The sequence below is a fragment of the Neophocaena asiaeorientalis genome, unplaced genomic scaffold, assembly GCF_003031525.2.
Source record: "Neophocaena asiaeorientalis asiaeorientalis breed wild unplaced genomic scaffold, Neophocaena_asiaeorientalis_V1.1 scaffold127, whole genome shotgun sequence".
NCBI lineage: Eukaryota > Metazoa > Chordata > Mammalia > Artiodactyla > Phocoenidae > Neophocaena > Neophocaena asiaeorientalis.
In genome coordinates, this window is record NW_020175414.1 from 517,480 (window position 1) to 528,147 (window position 10,668).

Sequence of the window (10,668 nt, forward strand, 5' to 3'; positions counted from 1 at the left end):
TAATATCGGTAACTAATAAGAACCTGTTGTATAAAAAAATAAATGTAATAAAATTCAAACAAAAATGTCATGGTAAAATAGTTAACAATTGCATTAAATTACTCAAATCATGGAGAAGTTTTAAGGGAGCACAGATTTGAAAAGCCTGAAGTAAATTATTTTTATCTTATAATCTTCAAATTATAAAAACCATAAACCAAGGAAAAGAGGAAAATAAAGAGAATTTCAGAAATTGTCAAAAACAATTTTCCCCACCCACTCTTTTTTAGGAAGATATTAGAAGATGTGTTTGACCAAAACATGGAGATAAACCAATAAATAGGAATCCCAGGGCATCCCCAAAATAATGCATAAGAATGTAAAATTGTAATAATGTCAACAAATAATATAAAAATATAAATGGGTAATATCAGTGCATTGAAAATATTAACAAATAAGGTAATAAAAACAAGCCTCTCTTCAAATAGTTTTTATAAAAAGTTGAAAGCAGTAAGTTCAAAGGACAGAATATATTTTTTAAAAAGTGGAACAAGAGAATGGAGAGTCACAGTAATATTATGTTCTATTACAAGCTTTTCAACATGAGTTTCTGTTTAAAAATGCACAATTATTAATATAAAAATGAAAAAAAATCAATTATAAAGAAAATTATCCTTGTCACTTTCCATTCTCTATTCAAAGAAGTCAGATGTAATTGAAGGATAGAACTCTTTCTAAAGAATACCTAAAAATCCATGCCAGCATTTGAAGTCCAAGTACACCATACCTTGAAAACACAGCATATTAACAAATAACAAAGGTTAAATTTGCCAGAATGGTGTTTTCTGTGATGTATATAGTTGTTGATTGATAAAGCTTATAAACCTTCTTTTATTGAACTTATTCATAAAATGTTCTTTCAAGCAAATACTGTACTTTTGATACAAGTATTCTCTTTAATTCTGAAAAGATTTAAGTTTGATTCAAAATTAAAACCACATTTTGCTTGGAATTTAAACATAGCAAAAAGAAACCTTGAAATTTCATCTGTTAATTGTGCATAAAAATATAATGCTTCATGCTAATTACAATGACTTAAGACAGACTTATAAAACTCATTTCTTTACAGTTCACCTGGGTTAAAATTCTTAGATATATATGTTGATCTAGAGCAAAGTACAATACAGAGAATTTAAAAATGTAAACAACACTGTAAATCAGGGGCACCATTTACGTGTCTTGAATCAAGATAAATTTTGAGCAGTACCCTCTTCAACTCCTGGAGGGGCATTTAACAATATTCTTAACAGGAAAGCAAACAATCCTTTCTGTCACAGAAAAGAGCTTTTCTATAACAGAACTATGCCACAGCCATTTCAGCATTCTTTGTTTGAAACTGGAATGTAAAATGTCCAATAGCTTGAGGCAAGTTCACTTAAATCAAAGGAATTTTAGACTTTGCTCAATGCATCAACTGTATTATTAAAGAATAGGTAGAACCTACTCTCTCCTGCTTCACCTTTGCAGTTCAGGATTGTCTGCTCACAGGGTAAAATATTTTGATTATGGGAAGTGACTTCTTACATCTCAACATTACTGAATAAAATAAAGCTATTTTCCCCACATGTGCGACAGAGAAGAAGGATGATTCTGGATGGCAAATTGCTTTAATAAATGACAAGGAAAAATAGATTTCATAGAAGTCACCCTACTTAAGACAATTATTTTAGCTATTTTTTTCTCCACCATAATTCTCCCACAAACTCAGCTGGAGAAATTTCCATTTAATTAGAAATTATTACTAATCAGAAAACTTTGTATTTAAGCATTGTTTAACGTGGACTTTAGAGAATTTTAAGATGTTATTGAGATTTTTTGTTATATCAGAAGAAACAGACAAATTAATGATATAATGAAATATACCACAAACTATATACTTCACCCTCCCAGCTTTATTATTTAGAAAGAATGGCCATGGAGACATCAGTATGCCATGGTAAATAGTTTCTATTTTATCCTTGCACCTTATCAGGGGCTAATGGAATGGAAAGGACTAAGGTTGGAGTTTATATTATGTCTCTCAAATGTCTATTTTCACTTTCTTTCCTTAATTAGTAGAGGACTGTATTTCTTTGCCTCCCTTCACACAGAGATACCTATGAAATTAGGTTCTGGACAATGGAATATGGGCAAATGTGACATATGCGAGTTCCAAGACACGGCCTTAAAATATGGGGAAATAATCTAGAAAAGAGTGGGTATATGTATAAGTATAACTGAATCACTTTGCTGTACAGCTAAAAGTAACACAACATTGTAAATCAACTGTACTCCAATAATTTTTTTTTTAATGTAGAACTGGAAAATAAACAAACAAACAAAAACACAGTCGCTTACCTCCACCCCTTTTCTCCCTTCATGAGGAGTGGCATGCTATTCTGGTCACATGAGCCAGATATAATCATGTGTATGAGAGCTATACCTGAAAGGAAATCAGACCAAAATGGTAGAGAGAATCTGCATCCCTGGAAGGATTGGGGAGGAGCAGCCTAACTCTTTTTAGACCATTTACCAATCCCAAAACTATTATGTTGAGAAAGATATTAAGATCTATTTTATTTAATCTACTGTATTTGGGGGTCTATTAATTGTAGAAATTTAGTTTACAGCCTATGCAATTAGAAAAAATTGATACTTGGAAATAAGGTATGTTTGTAACAAAAATTCTAAACATATGACATTGGCTTAATAATCACAAGCTGAACAATGAGGATATTAACACAACAGGCTAGAAAGATTTTCATCCTCTTCAGCTGTGGAAAACATTGTTAAAGTAGCTGCCTTTGACAATTTGGAAGGCAGATCACATTTCTACATAATCTGGAACTCTATAAACGGTTATAAAATGTTAGAATATCCCTGTTTTTTGGTTTTTATCTTGTAACTATTAGCGAAATATCATCAGAAATATGAACTTTAACTATAATTGCACTGAAGCAGAAATGTCAAGGTGTATAGTTTTTCTATGGAAGATTCTTTCGGACCATGTCCTGCACTATAAAGTGACTGGGAGCTCAGTTATTTGAGGTTTTGCCATGGTGTCAATGACCAACTACTTCTTAACCCCAAATAGCAGGATATGTAATTGTGACTCCAAGTTTGTCTCAGAGCTTCTATTTAAATGTCCTTCACTACCCAGTGGGAATTAGCTTAGTAGCATATATTAGATTCAGGTTGTTCCAGTTTCACAAAACATCTTATGTCAAATACCTTTAAGGTAATCGTACACAGCCTGAAAGAGAAGAGGATATTCTGAACTCAGATATGTAAGGCTTAGGAAATATGTGTAGATGAACTATTTGGTTATAGGTACTTGTAAATGGAACTAATTGAAATCATATATTTGGAAGCCAACAAGCTTAAATATTTTGCCAAATAAACCACTATCCTAGCCTGCAAAAGTATATGTCTCTTCAACTTCAAAAAAATATTGGGGACACCAAATGTCTACCATCATGAAGCTGAGTAGGCCTTAGTAGGGCATACTCTCCAATGCCAACTACAGAGGTGGCCATGGAAAATAATAATGAACAAGTAACAGCAACTGAGGTAGCAGGTGGTCTTCCTAGCTTCCAAAGAATGATTTTTCATAATTTTTGCCAAGAAGAATTTGATAACTATCTTGGAATGATGAATGTTACATGTTCCATGTTCTTCCAGTTTTTTCAATGAAGAATTATTGTAATAACTCTGCTCAGGCTCCACCATTGTAAATTGAGCATGAGGGGAGTAAAGAAATCCATGTGTTAAACTAGGAGCCACATTTGGACCTGATGGATGGACTATTCCTTACCCAGAGATCTTGGACAGACTTTGAGCTGGGTGGAGAATCTTAATAGGATGTTGAGATGTCTTCACAGTGTGTATTTTTGTGTGTGTGTGTGTGTGTGTGTGTGTGTGTGTGTGTGTACTGGGAATATGTTTCATGTATGAGAAGGAAGTTGCTTTGTGTTCATAGGGGTTGGCTGTGGAAAATAGATAGGATGTTGAGATGTCTTCACAGTGTGTATTTGTGTGTGTGTGTGTGTGTGTGTGTGTGTGTGTGTGTACTGGGAATATGTTTCATGTATGAGAAGGAAGTTGCTTTGTGTTCATAGGGGTTGGCTGTGGAAAATTTTTCTTCTTGAAATAGAATGCTTGTCATCTAGAGATTGCAATCAAGCATGAATAAGTTCTGGTCAATGGCAGATAAAGAAAACCTATGTGTGCAAATTATAGGTCATGTCTTAAAAGGAAGCTGCTTACACTCCATTCTGTTTTTCTCCTTCCCTGATATCAGAAACACAGGAATGGTGGTGTGAAGAGACATTCTAATGAATGATGAACACCAAAATAGAAACGTCCTAAATGGTCAGTTACCCCGTGAGTAGAAAAGATTACCCATCATATTATTGGAGAGATAAATGAGTTTTTATCTTATCTGAATCACTGCATTTTCAGATGTCCTTTTAACCATAGCATCCTTTACTAATCCAGGAGAGAATAAACATGAGATTTAAAATTTAAGATGTTAAAAAAAAAAGCTACCTCTAACTATAGACTGGGTGACAGACTGGAAGGAGATAGAGATTCCAATTAAATGCCTAGAAATAGCCCTTGTGAGAAATGAGAGCTTAAAGATATAACACAATGACAATAGCAATGAAGATGAAGAGGTGCTTTGGTAGATACTCGAGAAGTAAAAGTGACCAGACATGTTTAACTAATTAAAGATGGAAGTTGAGAAATGGAGTAAGTTTTAGACGACTCTAAAATTTTTCAGTAAATGCCTACCATATGCCTGGAACTTGGTTATTTGCTGTGTATAAAAAATTTCTTTATTGAAGAAATTTATTATTTTATTTACCAGATAAGAAAACACACACACACATATATATGAAAAAAAAAAAAATAAGGCAGTATTTGTTTAACCAAAGAATGAAAGTCTATAAAGGCTGTGAGATTTCAGCAGAGAAACTCTTATAAGAGGAGACTTCATAAAGAATGTCCAACTTAAGTTAGTCCTAAAGTGATGAATCAAATTAAGATAGAAAAGAAAGCAGATGGAAAAGATAAGCTAGCCATCTTACTAATGGATAATATTAGTTACTCAGAAAGCCCCAGTTTGAAAATTTGTATTTAATTTGTTACAGAGTTTGTCCATTTGTCAATCCACGAGCTATTTTTTTTTGAATAGTTTGGTAAAGTTGAGTAAAATGCTGTTATTCTGATATACACACCACATTCCATCTCTAAGTATTCTGATTCACATATTTTATTAACTTTATATGTTAAAAAAGTAAATTGCTTAATAGAAGTGACAGGTTTATGTTTATTTTAAGATTTGGCATTATACTTTCCATGGTGTGAATCATCACCAAAGATTCTAAAGATCACACTGTTGTTATGTTTCCTTTATTCTGATTTAATTAGAATCATGAAATAATCCTTGTAGTGTATTTTAGGCAATAATAATATATACCATTTATTGAATGCAGATCCTGTTCTAATAACTTCATGTGTATTCACTCATTTAAGGAAGAAAAATGGAAGGAAGGAAGAAAAGAAGGAAGATAAATAAAGGTGTATTTCATAAGATTATCTCATAGGACTAAGTTTCTTGGATGACTGTGTACTCTTCAGTGTTTGTAGACAAATGCACAATTGACATTGATGAAATATATAATCTGAAAATGCTGCTAAAAGAGAAACATATTGTGTTCAGTAATATTTGATTTAAAAATTTTATTGATATATAATTAACATACAATATTATATTAGTTTCAGGTATACAAAATAGTGATTTGATATTTTTATACATTATGAAATGATTACCAATAAGACCAGTTATCATCCTACCATGAAAAGCTGTTAAAGTATCATTGACTATATTCCTAATGGGTACATTACATAACCATGACTTAAATATTTTACAACTGGAAGTTTGTACCTCTGAAACCCCTTCACCTATTTTGTCTCTCCCTCCCTCCTGACTGGCAACCACCAATTTGTTCTCTGTACCTACGAGTCCGTTTCTGTTTTGTTTTGCTTGTTCGTTTGTTTTGTTTTGTTAGATTCCACATATAAGTTAAATCATATGGTATTTGTCTTTCTCTATCTGATTTATTTCACTAAGAATAATATTCTCTACGTGAGCCACAACTAAGAAGTCTGCCGGACGAAACTAAGGAGCACTCGTGCCACAACTAAGAAGCCAGCAAGCCACAGCTAAGGAGCCTGTGAGTCACAACAAAGGAGCTCGCCAGATGCAACTAAGGAGCACCCATGCTGCAACTAAGGAGCAGGAAGCCGCAATTAAGGAGCCTGTGAGCTTCCCACAACTAAGACTTGGCATGACCAAATAAATAAATAAATAAGTAAATAAAATAAATATGAAAAAAAATAAAGAAGAATATTCTCTAAGTACATCCATGTTGTCCACATAGGCAAGATTTCACTCTTTTTTTATGGCTGAGTAATATTGCACTATACATATATAGCTCAATATATATATGACATCTTCTTTATCTGCATATCTACAGGAGGACACACAAGTCACTTCCATATTTTGTCTATTGAAAATAGTGAACATTGGGGTTCATATATTTTTTGAATTAATGTTTTTTTTTCAGATAAATAACCAGAAGTTGAATTGCTGAATTGTAAAGTGATACTATTTTTAGTTTCTTGAGGAACTTCCATAGTGGCTGCACCAATTTACATTTCCACCAACAATGGACAACAGCTCCCTTTTTTCCACATCCTTGCCAACACGTTGTTTCTTGTCTTTTTGACAATAGCCCTCTGACAAGTGTGAGGAGATATCTCAGTGTGGTTTTGATTTGTATTTCCCTCATGATTAGTGAAATTGAGCACCTTTTTATGTTTGCCATCTGTATGTCTTCTTGGGAAAAATGTCTATTCAGGATCTCTGCCCATTTTTTAATTGGGTTGTTTGTTTTTGATGTTGAGTTGTAAGAGTTCTTTATACATTTTTGATATGAACCTCTTATCAGACATAGCATTGACAAATATCTTCCCTCATTCAGTAGGTTGCTTTTTCATTTTGCTTGTGGTTTCCCTCACTGTACAAAGACTTTTTAGTTTGATGTAGTCCCATTTGTTTATTTTTGCTTTTCTTACCCTTGCCTGAGGAGACAGATCCTAAAGTTTGTGTGGAACTACAGACCCTGAACAGTCAAAGTAATTTTGAGAAAGAAAAACAAAGCTGGAGGAATCATGCTCCCAGGCTTGAAAGTATTCTACAAAGCTATAGTAATTAAAACCATATGATACTGGCACAAGAATAGACACATAGATCAATGGAACAGAAATAGCCCAGAAATAACACATGCTCACATAGTCAATTAATCTGTGACAAAGGTGGCAAGTATATACAGTGGGGGGGGGGAGACAGTTTCTTCAATAAATAGTGTTGGGAAAACTGGACAACTACATGCAAAAGAATAAAACTGGATCACCTTCTTACACTGTATACAAAAATAAACTCAAAATGGATTAAAGACTTAAACGTAAGACCTGAAAACATACAACTCCTGGAAGAAAACATAGACTGTAAACTCTTTGATACCAGTCCTAGCAATATATATTTTATTTTTTTGGATGTCTTTGTAATATTTTTAAATCATCTTTTCCATTGCTGCACTCTCTATCTTTCACCCACAATGTGCAGATGACCCAAAGTCTCTTAATAATTCCACTCTTAAACTCTACAACTCCATCTGTATTCTATCTTAATTTACCCTCTACTTCTCCTCTCTCTCTCTATTTTTCCTTCTATTATTCTCTCTCTTGACAGTTATGTGCTGCCCATAAAACATAAAATCTTTCTATATGTCCACTTCTCTGACTCAACTATTTCCCCTTAGCATCACCTACCCATAATTTATATCCCAATGTGCCAGAATAAGGATTGGAAGGCAAATAAGACAATGTCAGCATATTCTTCAGAGGATTTGAGGGAAGGCAAAAAAAGACCAGCAAGCATTTATAAGTTAAATTTTGTATTATTCTTATCACAATTATAAGAGTACTATGCAGAAACTTCTGGAAGTAAAGCTCTTTTTATACCTTGAGGATTCAGTGTCCAGGACATTCATAACATTAAAATAGTATGACTATAGAAAGTTGTTAATAAATCCCTGAAGGTATATTCAGTATTCTGGGAAACTGAGCACGTACAATAGCAAGCAGTGTAATTCTATTTGGTTCCAGTAATTGCACCAATTTATTTGAAAGATAGAAACGTGCCCTTTACTCTAAGAAAAACAAAATTGAACATCCATATCCAGTGCCTGTAGCCAATTGACTTTGTTCTGAGGAAGCTCGTTGCAAATTTGTTATTGCCCAAAGTGATCAGCACTGTCCACTTTGCTTTTGTAAATGCTCAATGATTTTTAAAGTTTCTTTTCAATTGAATGTCTCTTCATTTATTAAATTAAAAGACATTTATTGCACCCCAAGAATGTTCTAGACACTGTACCTCTTTCTACGTATATAATATGAATAAAAAAATGACTCTGATCTCAATGTATTTATGGTCTTTGCATATGTAAATGAATAAGGATCACAACCTGCAACAGAAGGCTTGGTAGAAATATATGGGGTAGGAAGGAAGAAGAAAGAAGAAACACTGAGTTCAGTCCAAGAAGTGGAGAAAGACTACACAATTCTAGGCTTCCCTGGTGGTGCAGTAGTTGAGAGTCCACCTGCCGATGTAGGGGACACGGGTTCGTGCCCTGGTCCGGGAAGATCCCACATGCCACGGAGAGGCTAGGCCTGTGAACCATGGCTGCTGAGCCTGTGCATCTGGAGCCTGTGCTCCACAATGGGAGAGGCCACAACAGTGAGAGACCCACATACCACAAAAAATAAATAAATAAATAAATAAAAATAAAGACTACACAATTCTAAATAATGGACGTTTAATAGATATTTGACAGGTGGAAAACACTGGAAGACATTCTAAGCAGAGACACTATCATCTGAGGGCATGCATGTAAATCAGCATAGTATATGGGGAACTACAAATACTTAATTAGAAAATATTTTGTCAACTGAAAGAGGAAGATAGAGATTCTGTAAGAAAACTTTATTTTGGTTTAATTTTAGTTAAGGCATTTTATTACTACTGACACTTTAAATTCATCTTACTTTCCAAGTGCATGTATTAATATATTCTTATTGTGACATCAAAAAGAAGTTTTACTCATGTACATTTCTTAGGGACTTCTATATTTTTGTCATTTTCTTCCTTTATTCTCTAAAAAATATACATTCCTTGTCTATTATAAAACAGTCATTATATGTAATTTTCCATCTAGTATTGGACCAATAATATTCAGAAATATCAAGTTAGACATTATTTATAACTTCTGAGCTGCAACAATATATGGCAAATATGGCAAATTATTGTCTTTACTACAGAAATAAGCCTAAAATTCAAGTTTTCAGAGAATTACCGATTTTAAGTTTTTTTTTTTTCCCTACAATACAGTAAAATCATTGCTAATGTATTTATTTCCCATTGAGCTAACAAAAAATAAGAATACCTTTTGGATCCTCAAATGTCAATACAGTAAATAGAAACCAATATTTCATTAAAATGTAGTTTCACCTTACATATGAACTTGTACATATTTGCGAAGTAGTCCATGACATTTACACAGTCTTAACAAAACTATTTCAAAATATAGTAGATTATGTACATATACCTTCAAGTTTAGATAGATAAGTAGATAAATAGATGCACATATAAATATAGATGTATAGATATCCAGCTGGTAGAAACTACTAATTATCTGTCAATATCACATTTCTTTTTCATACTTTAGTAATAAAATCTCCTGAGATTTAGATGGATACATGTCACCCAGTCAGAGATTATATTTTGCAGGCTTCTTCCAGCTGTATAAAATCACATGTCCAAGTTCAGGTCAGCGCAAGATGAGCAGTCAGTTCCATTAAAAAGGTCACTGACTCTCCACTTTCACATTCTTCCTTTTCTTACAGGCTGAGATGTGGCAATGGAAGATGTCAGCCAGCTGTAACCAAGAACAAGAGAGCAGCACAAAAGGATAGGGTGGAAAAACACATAGAAGGGATGGAGACCTGAATGATATCTTGGAGAAGCTGAGTTGCTCCTCTCCCTAGAACAGCTCAGCATTTTTTTTTTCAACTTGAAAGAAATATAATTTATAGAAATGAAATTCATCTTTTTACTTGTACAGTTTGATAAGCTTTGATAAATGCACAGTTGTGCAGTTACCTTCTGAATGAACATTTAGAACACTCCAGATTTCTGAAACACTCCAGAAAGTTCCATTCAGTTATTTTGCAGTCAATTCTTATCCTCATCCCCAACTCCTGGTAAAAATTGATCTGCTTTATCACCACAGTTTGCCTTTTACAGAATTTTATATGAATATAATTATATATTACACAACACAATATTTTTGAGATTTATCCACATTGTTTTGTGATAGTTTGTCCCTTTTTTCTTGTTGAGTAGATTGCATTTTATGAATATATCACTTTAAAAAAAATCCATTCCCCAGTTGATGGACATATGGATTTTGTCCATTTAGGGATTATTATGGTCAAATGCTCCATTTCTTTTTGATAGATAAC